Source organism: Macrobrachium rosenbergii, chromosome 23, assembly GCF_040412425.1.
Source record: "Macrobrachium rosenbergii isolate ZJJX-2024 chromosome 23, ASM4041242v1, whole genome shotgun sequence".
NCBI lineage: Eukaryota > Metazoa > Arthropoda > Malacostraca > Decapoda > Palaemonidae > Macrobrachium > Macrobrachium rosenbergii.
The window spans coordinates 16,388,495-16,398,494 of NC_089763.1; the positions used below are offsets into that span (position 1 = coordinate 16,388,495).

General features: G+C 35.1%; 1 long non-coding RNA gene across 2 annotated transcripts in view; it reads left to right on the forward strand.

Moving 5' to 3' along the window:
* Nucleotides 1-10,000, forward strand: part of LOC136851308 (uncharacterized) — a 178,531-nt gene that overhangs the window by 138,525 nt on the left and 30,006 nt on the right. The window contains exon 3 of one of the 2 annotated variants that reach the window (XR_010856838.1): nt 2,829-2,879. The exons of the other annotated variant lie outside the window; for it this stretch is intronic. This is a non-coding gene — a long non-coding RNA (uncharacterized lncRNA). The remainder of the gene's footprint in view (nt 1-2,828; nt 2,880-10,000) is intronic. 2 annotated transcript variants of the gene reach the window in all.

Here is a 10,000-nt window from a genome sequence, read left to right on the forward strand (position 1 = left end):
ATATATATATATATATATATATATATATATATATATATATATATATATATATATATATATATATATATATATATATATATACATATCTGTATAAGCACGTATGTATGTATATAAATAATAAGGAAGGGACTTTGCTGCTTTTAACAAAAGCCTCAGTGTCAGTGTTGTTAGTTTGAAGAGTATCAATAACAAACAATCGATCCATTTGAAACGTTGAAGTTGCGCGTACACTATGAGAAGTAATGGTCGATGGAGCCGTTCGTTTATTCATTCGAAGTATTACGTGACATAAATAGTGACTCGCAGAGGGGCATGTTTGCTGGTGAGAGAGACAAATCCCTTTGAACCGAATAAGTATTTGTCAGTGGTTACTCCTCCGTCGTTGTTGCATATTTGAACTTTTTTTTTGTTATTGTTAGAAATAGCGTCACGAAACACTTGAAATGTTTTTCATACCGGATGAAAGTGCGCTAGAAACGTTTTGACTCTGCCTTGTCGCAAGCTGTACCATAAGTATGTTTATACGAAGGTGAGATCCGTAACTTTTTACGCACGCATCAAACGCTGATGCATGACGCAATTGAAATGACCTCACAGCTTAACCTCGACATAATAACATCCTGAACTCCAGCACGTTGATGTTGACGCAGTGAAAATTGGAGATAAAAACACCAGTGCCATTTATTGCAAGATCAGCGAGGTGATAACTAGGACGTTAAAAGAGCGTATAATTACTATTTAGTTAAGCGTAAGGAATCTACCCCGCTTTATCACTTTACCAGAGCCTCCCAGCACTCTAATTATTAGAGCACTATAAAAGTAAAGAAAGACGCAGCGGTTTATCAAGGGCCCTGGTGGCATTTTTTCATGGGAAATTATTATATGTCGAGGTGTGCTCCTACTTGAATTGTAAATCTTTTCGGATTTAGTGTTAAATATTCCAACTGCTTATGCAGAAAGAAAATATATAATATATATATATATATATATATATATATATATATATATATATATATATATATATATTATATATATATATATATATATATATATATATATATATATATATATATTATACCTTATATATAATATGAGAGAGATAGAGAGAGAGAGAGAGAGAGAGAGAGAGAGAGAGAGAGAGAGAGAGAGAGAGAGAGAGAGAGAGAGACGCTCCGAAGTTCCTAACACCGGTTTCCTGGAGGAAGATAAATGCCCACAGTTTTTAGGAAGATTAAGAAGACGGGTTACTAACCGATGTCCAAAGATAGAGATATATCATTTGCGCCGAATGTTCCTCTCCCACTAACTAGTACCTCGAATAGGTATAGGAGGTTTACGAAGCAGCAGAGACAAGGCAATGCCAAATCAGCAGTAACGTGTTTAGAAACAGAGGGTGAAAACAGGAAAGTCGTCGCCTCGAGTCGAGTGTTCTCTCTTCATCGTTATCTTTATTCCCGTACTTCGATTTTTTCCAGTTATTATTATTCTCGTACTTCTATTTAGTCGTGCTCTTGCGTTTTAGTGTATGGTTATGTATTTGTTACCTTTAGTAGTTTTACCTAACAATTAGTAATTATTAAGACATATCTGATCTTTTAATGGTTTACTACTGAAAACAACTTTGATAAACCCTGAGAGGCAGGGTTTTTCAATAAGTTTTGTGTGTGTCCCATTACTTGTATTTTTATAACTAAGTATTTTTCATTAGAGAGAGAGAGAGAGAGAGAGAGAGAGAGAGAGAGAGAGAGAGAGGCCCGTCTCCTTATAAGCACAGCCGCGTTCGTTATACCTTAAGCGAAAGAGTTGAGGTGGGTCGGTGGTTATCTCCAAGGTGTTTACATCACCTGAGTGGGATTAATTGCTTTTAATATTTTACTAATTGCTACCTCCGCTGATTTAGATGAGCGCTTTGGCTAATACGGACGTTTTTATTTCGGAGGTTGATGATCTGTGTACTTGCCCCGTTGGCCACCTGTAATTAAACACTTTTTTTTGCTGAAAACTCTACATGTATGTCGAATCCGGATGAAAAGCCGTGTGTTCAGTTTTACTTTTTGTTTAGCTTTAAATTTTGCCAGGCGATGATTCTCGAGGGGAAATTGAAGTTTTCCTGAAAGAATGAAAGTTTTTTTTTTTTTTTTTTATAAAGAAAGAGAGGAGCCAAAGATACTCCCCATATAACCAGAGGTGCCCTTTTAGAAAGCCCGAGTGTTTTCATTGGTAAATCCAAACAATTGTCAAGTTTGTTACGTATTTTGGCCCATTCTGTAGTTTTTAGTTTAGTTTGACTGATCTTTGGTTTAACTTTTTTTATTGCCGCGTTCTGGCAACCTACCAGTCAACAGTTTTTCCGATTTCATAAGGTCAAGTTGCCAGGACACGATATTGAAGCCGTCAGTCTCGCTGGGTACCGCTATAGTTCTGTTAGGTAGCTGTGATATTCGTCCCTTTATTTTCACATATGACAAACAGGGGTACTCAGTCACTTTGTCATTGTCGTTTTTAATCAAATCACATCTGACAACTAGAATCACACAACTACAGTTACGATGCCGAGAAAACTTTGGTATTTAATGAAACGATTGATAATACGAAAATTCTTTATAAAAATGATTGGTGGGATCAAACGACTGGTCTGTTGTTAATATTGATGCTGATTGTTACCGTGATGGTGATGATGATAGATGAATATTGGGTAAGATGATTATCTTGCAATAGTTTGCTGTTCATTCAAAGAGATTAACGGGTTAATAGCCACTTCTCTATTCTTTATCTCGATGAGGTTTTTCATGAATTTAATGATCCAATTTATTGTTTTTTGTCCACAGACTGTAGCGATGTTTATGGGAAACAGTACTCTAGATCTTGATGGGGAACCTGTGAGTATTCTGAAGATAACATTTACTGCCAAGATTATTGTAGTCTAGTGAATTTTGTTTTTAAGTTAGTGTCTCCACACACACACACGTACATCCATTTTTTGTTCCTTGGAAAGGTCGGCAGTTATTTTGCGATGAGATTGCGTACCACATGACATTATCCATCTTAGTTGCGATCCGCCTGCGTCGACCATATACCAAATACATAATTCACTGCATAGGCAAACAGAGGAACAGTTTCTTTTAATTGAACGTGCATGATTGTGGTTGTGTATGTGTGTGTGTGTGTTTTTTTTTTTTTTAGCTAGGGAGTCCAGCCTAGTTGTCCTCACTTGTTAGGAGTGTGTCCTAACCACTCAACAAAGAGGACCCATGCAACGCATTGACTTGCACCAACCAAATATTTACCATGACTGCGATCTACACCTGCCAACAACCACCATATATTATTCAGTGTAAGAGAGGCCCTTTTTTTAACTGTTTATTTTATTTTTTCGTTTTGCTATTATTGAGAACGGTCAGGAGAAATTCTTGTGAGGACGATCTGATTCTTGCTTGTGCCTTTAATGAGGGAGTTATCTAAGAGGTACATTTTAATTTATCCTGACGTTTGCTTTCAGAAACAAGACGAAGAAGAATGGCTTGTTTTTCTTCCTTTTTTTCGTAGCTTTTTCTCAAGATTCGTTTCCAGTTGTCAGGCGAATTATAGAGACCGCTGTTTATCAGATTTATATTTTTCTTCATCTAAGAGTACGCGTATATGCTTATCGGCTTTAAATTTTACACACGAGAATTTTATTTACATTTGCCTAGTGTTCTTTCCAGGTTGATATTGATATTAATGATGATGATAATGATTGATGGTGATATTATTATTATTATTATTATTATTATTATTATTATTATTATTATTATTATTATTATTATTATTATTATTACTAAAACACATTTGCGTTTTGAGTAACTCATCCTTCCTGACTTTATTTTGCCACTGTTTGTGCAGTTTGTCTTCTAATGTGTGCGTTTATGTTTAGCGGTATGATCTTTTGTATATCAATCAAAGTTAAGAAGGCATTAGTGCAAATCTTATTTACCTTAAGCTTATCTCACGCACTTTAGTCTTTGCGCGTTCATGCTTTGGGTGTGACTACTGAATGTTACTTTTTGAGTAGTGATTTTTAAAATAATTATATGTGTATGTACATGTAATATATATATATATATATATATATATATATATATATATACATATATATATACATACATACTGTATACACACACACACACACATTATATATATATATATATATATATATATATATATATATATATATATATATATATATATATGTATATATACTGTATATATACACATACTGTACATCAGCAATAAGCCACCAAACTGCACGTGACAAATATATACGCAGATAACCACAGGAAAGGTGAAAATGAGGACCAGGTCTCAAGCGCCTTCGTGTATTGAGTACACTACTTCGGGGTACACAGTTAAATAAATAGACACACGAAAAAGAAAACTTCAAAAGCCAAAAATCAAAGCCATCAGCAATCATAACATCACTATTGTATGTAAGCAGAAGTTCAAAAAATAGATTGTCATTACCATACAATAAGTAAGACTACTTTAAAAATGCTGAAGAACTGAAACTGCAATTAGTAGAACAAGGTAACTATCCAATTAGAATCGCAAGCTGGTTGTTAAATACTTTATAAAGGCAGATTCAGTGATATATCTTTTAACAATAGTTACAAAAAATTATCTGAGATGAGTTTTTCCAGTCTATACAGCGGTTAAAATCATTCACTTTTCATTTGACCTATTCGAACCGGATAAAAGTGTTGTTTTAGACGGTAATCCAGTTCTTTACCAGTTTGACCTAGATATTTGTTACTACACCCAGCACAAGGAATCGTGCAAATACAACCACTAATTTGTTTTGGGGAGCTACGAACAATGAAATTTTGAACTGTTGCTGAATTCTTGTAAACAACATTTATCTGGAAAGTTTTTAGTAATTTGTTAATATAAAGCGCTTAGTACCTGGTCTTTAATTTTTACCTTTCCTGTAATACATTTTTATATATATTTATGCAGTATACATACATATACACATACATATATACATATACATATATAAATACATATATATGCATATACAGTATATACAGAATGCGTGTATAATATATTCAGTCTACTCATGCCTGGTGGATATTTCTGTTACTTGATTAGTTAGGCATTTCGCACTAAATTTATGCGTTTAACTAATCGATATGGAAATAGTTGTATGAATTGTTTTTCTGTTGAGATACTTTTATTTTTTCGATAATTAAGATATCAAACCCAGTTGATTCATGATGTCACGTAATAGTGGGATTAGTTACCGCTCGGATAGTATTGCGTTCTGGCCAACGCAAGAACCGGATTTAATTGAGGCTGCCCGTATTTGGCAAATTTTCATTGAAATTTGCGGAATATTTCGGGTTCTGTCAAGATCGGTCGGGCGTACGCGTGTACGGCAGTTGTACCCTTTTCAAGAGAGAGAGAGAGAGAGAGAGAGAGAGAGAGAGAGAGAGAGAGAGTTCTCTCAGGAAATATATGGCTTGGTTGAGAGAATTAGATTGGCATATGCGCGACTTTGCATTCCCTTTCATCCAAAGACTACTAATTTTGGAAGCTCCGTAGGGGATAGTGCCGCCAGTGCACCTCATGCGGTGCAATTTAGGCATTACTTAAGGTTCTTTGCAGCGTTCCTTCGGCCCCCAGCTACAACCCCTTTCATTCCTTTTTACTGTACCTTCTTTTGTATTCTCTTGCTTTCCACCCTCCCTTAACAATTGATACATAGTTCAACTGCGAACTTTTCCCCCTTTTACACCTATTTACAGTCAGTTTCCGTATCAGCGCTGAATGTCCTCATAGATCCCAGCGCTTGGCGTTTTTAATTTTGGAAGCAAGCTAACGATGACAAAGTCAAAGCACACAAAAGTGAGTTTTGGTGAAGGAGTCAAGTGGGTGTTGGGGAACTAGTCAGGTGAGTATTCGGGGAACTAGTGAAGAATAGGGCTGGTAAAACCAATCATATACTGCTTAGAAAGTAAATGATTCGGCACATCCATCGTGCTGTCGATGTGAATTTGAATAATGGTCGTGAGTGAGTGTGCTATAAATCAGCAGCGAGGGTAATAATCGGAGATAATCCATTTGATTCTCTAATGTAATCAGTCACATGCATGCATTGATCTTGAAGACGTCGACTTGGAGAAAGTCTCAAGTCAGGATAATATGTGTAGGTGAAAGAGATTCGACTGTAACTTTTCAAATTATTATTATTATTATTATTATTATTATTATTATTATTATTATTATTATTATTATTATTATTATATACCGTTGGCAGTTTTTCTGTTTTTAGTTTTCTGTAAAAGAAAACTATTGAGATGGCTTTGTTTATCCGTCCGAACTTTTTCTGTCCGCCCGCAGATCTTAAAAATTATTGAGGCTAGAGGGCTGCAAATTGGTATGTTGATCATCTACCCTCCAGTCATCAAACATACCAAATTGCAGCCCTCTAGCTCAATAGTTTTTTCTTTTTATTTAAGGTTAAAGTTAGCCATGGTCGTGCGTCTGGCACCGCAGCAACACAGGCCACCACAGCAACACAGGCCACCACGGCCGGCTGAGAGTTTCATACAGCATTATACGCTGTACAGAAAACTCGATTGCGCCGAAGAAACTTCGGCGCATTTTCAGTTGTTTTTATTACGCCTTGTGTCGTTTTCATTAATTTTTCAAAAAGTTTATTATAGAACCGACTAATAAGGTGAATAATGCTAGATAATCCACCAGTAATCGTAAGGTAATCCGAAATAATCTCCTCTTTGTTCCTGTGGGTGAGTATCCTCTTACCCCGCCCCCCTCCCGTTCAGTACCTTCTTGATTAATGAGTTGTCTCAGGCAATGTGATCAGACGTCTGGCTGAAGTCATCAGAATTATTTACAGCGACGACCCTCGTCTCCTTTTACGTTTCCCAGAGTGGCATTTACAGGCAACCAAGACATTCCGATTTTGCAGTCGCTCCTTCATTACCTATTGACCAATTTTCTGATGTATTCTCGTTTTAGTAATGTTGCATCATCCTTCAGCAAGTTATTGCCTTGGGTACGTTGCCGTAGTGTTTCTCTCTCTCTCTCTCTCTCTCTCTCTCTCTCTCTCTCTCTCTCTCTCTCTCTCTCTCTCTATATATATATATATATATATATATATATATATATATATATATATATATATATATATATATATATATATATATATATATATATATATATATATATATATATAGACAAAAATACACGGAGAAAAGAGACTTTCGACTTCTAGTCCTTTACTTAGCGGACTGAATAAATATAAAATGAGTTTACAAAGAAAGCTCATATAAATGACAAATGGCGATTACAAAGGAAAAAATATGTACCTGGAATCCAACACAATCGAAAAATTAGTGGTACTCCCAAAACAGCGTTAAATATTTAAGAGGTTTACAAAGGATTAAGCTCAACCGTTTAGAAGCAGGGACAGGACAACTAAAAGATTATACAAGGAAGTTGATTGACCACCAAAAATCTTTATAAAAGTACAACTCAATAATTCCCTTGTTTTTGGTAAATAATAATAATGTTTTTTGCAAGGTGAACATTTTTACAAAAAAATTGTATTAAACATACGAATACATAGAAAATACATGTATGGTAACTAATTTGTAGCTTAGTCAGTGGTTTTATATTTTAGGTCATTGAACATTTTACTAAAACAGGGGTCCAAAGGACTAGAAGTCGAAAGGCCTTGCAGCACTCCATTGTTTCTCTTTCCTTTGTGGATTTTGTCTTAAGTATATCTTACTAGTTTAACCAGACCACTGAGCTGATTAACAGGTCTCCTAGGGCTGGCCCGAAGGATTAGATTTATTTTACGTGGCTAAGAACCAATTGGTTACCTAGCAACGGGACCTACGGCTTATTGTGGAATCTGAACCACATTATGACGAGAAATGAGTTTCTATCACCAGAAATAAATTCCTCTAATTCTTCACTGGCCGGTTGGAGAGTCGAGGATTTTGTCTTTATTTATGTATCCATCACGTTCCATATTTTCGTGATGCAGTTGTACATATATAAATATATATGTATATTTATGTATACATTTACATAATGTATGTATGTGTAACTGTAATACCCACTTTGCCCTCTTAACTTCACGAATTCTTCACTCTTTTGAGATACGTTTGTCACTACAAAGCCTGATATCCAAATGCAACAATATGAAAAAAATCTGACATCCGTAGCAAGGATTCGAACCCACATGTGGAGTATCAGAATGAGGTTACGTTACCGCCGTGATCAGGACTTCAGAATTTCTATGTAAGGTCCAAAAGGTGTAAGAATTCGATAAAAAAAATGTTATCCAAAGGGGCATGGTGGTTACTAACAGTTACATATAGGTATCTGATAAAAAAGTGACCAACATTATATATATATATATATATATATATATATAAAAAGATATATATATATATATATATATATATATATATAAAGTATATATATAGCCTTATATAATCATTTATTTATTTACTTATTTTACGTAAATGGACTCAAACGTAGACGTTCGTAACAATAACAATTGTGCCACGTAATTGTGTGATTTTTGCATGTTGTGATTCGGTATGAATTAAACGCTCAGCGTATATGGTGCACATCGCCAAGATTGTTTTGGTCGGGTATGTATAATTTCACGCCAGATTCAATGTCATTACTACTGCAGGTAGCGCAGTTCATTATTTGTATTCAGTAATACCGTCAGATCGTTATTAAATTTTATTTTATATTATGTATAGTATTAATATATGTACATCATGTTTATAAAATCAAAATAATTCTTTCACTTGTGAACGATAATCAAGGATTTTCAGGAGTTTATATTATTTTTATACCATTCATTTAGTTGAAGGTTTTATGTAGTCGAAAGTTAGGACATTTTAATACGCGGAGTTTTTTGTGTCTCCTTGAACTGAAAATACAGTAAAATGAGTTAACGGATATAGTTTTTTGTAATAACCTCGCGATTGTTTTTATTACTAGTAACAAAATGAGTTTATATTAAGATTTTTGCGAAATATCTTAACTTTTATTAATATCTGATTTATATACATTGAACAATAAAAGATTAATAATAAAAACCTTCTGAATAAAATTTCCTGAGAGAAAGTCATCAGTGTCTGGAAAATTGCCCTCTCTCTATCTAAGTCATATACTATTGTTGTTGCAAAGTCATATTAAATCTTGTTTATGCATGCGCAAGCGCACGTACATTATTATATGCATTAGAGCCTAATGAACCAGTGCATGCAAGCTAGGCTTTGCTGATATGTGAACATTAATGGTGTTGATGTTTTCCCTCGTGCTTTGCAACCATCTGTCCAGGCAGTGCCTAATTCCCAGTGTGAAGGAAGATCAGTGGGGCAATCTCTGTTGCACTGTTGCACTTGCACGGCCTCAGCTCTAAGAATCTAACGTTGCTAATCGCCTTTTCTCTATCAACAGCAGTTGCCATAATCATGATCCTCCTCCTCCTCCTCCTCCTCCTCCTCCTCCTCCCATTGCAAGTGCGCTTCTCTTCCCTTCTCTAGGTATTTACCAGTGCTGAAACCGTTTTCGTTTAACCTTAGTAGGTGCTTTGTTCTTATTTATTTAGGGTACGTCCAGAAAGATATTTCATAAAAACCCATTAATAGCAAATGACACCTCTCTCTCTCTCTCTCTCTCTCTCTCTCTCTCTCTCTCTCTCTCTCTCTCTCTCTCTCTCTCTCTTTTCATTTTCCTACCCCATCATATTTTTTTTTACTTCATCGGTTATTTCTAAAACCAAACGATTGATTTTTCCAGGACGACATAATATGGATTTCTTCGTCGAAACAGTTAAGAATTTGTAAGAATGCACATGTCAACGCATTTCGTGTTGAATGCGATCGAGGATGCAACAAAATGGTGGTCGTATTTAGAGAGGGTGTATGTGATACTGATTAATTGTTTTATTCTTTGATAATTG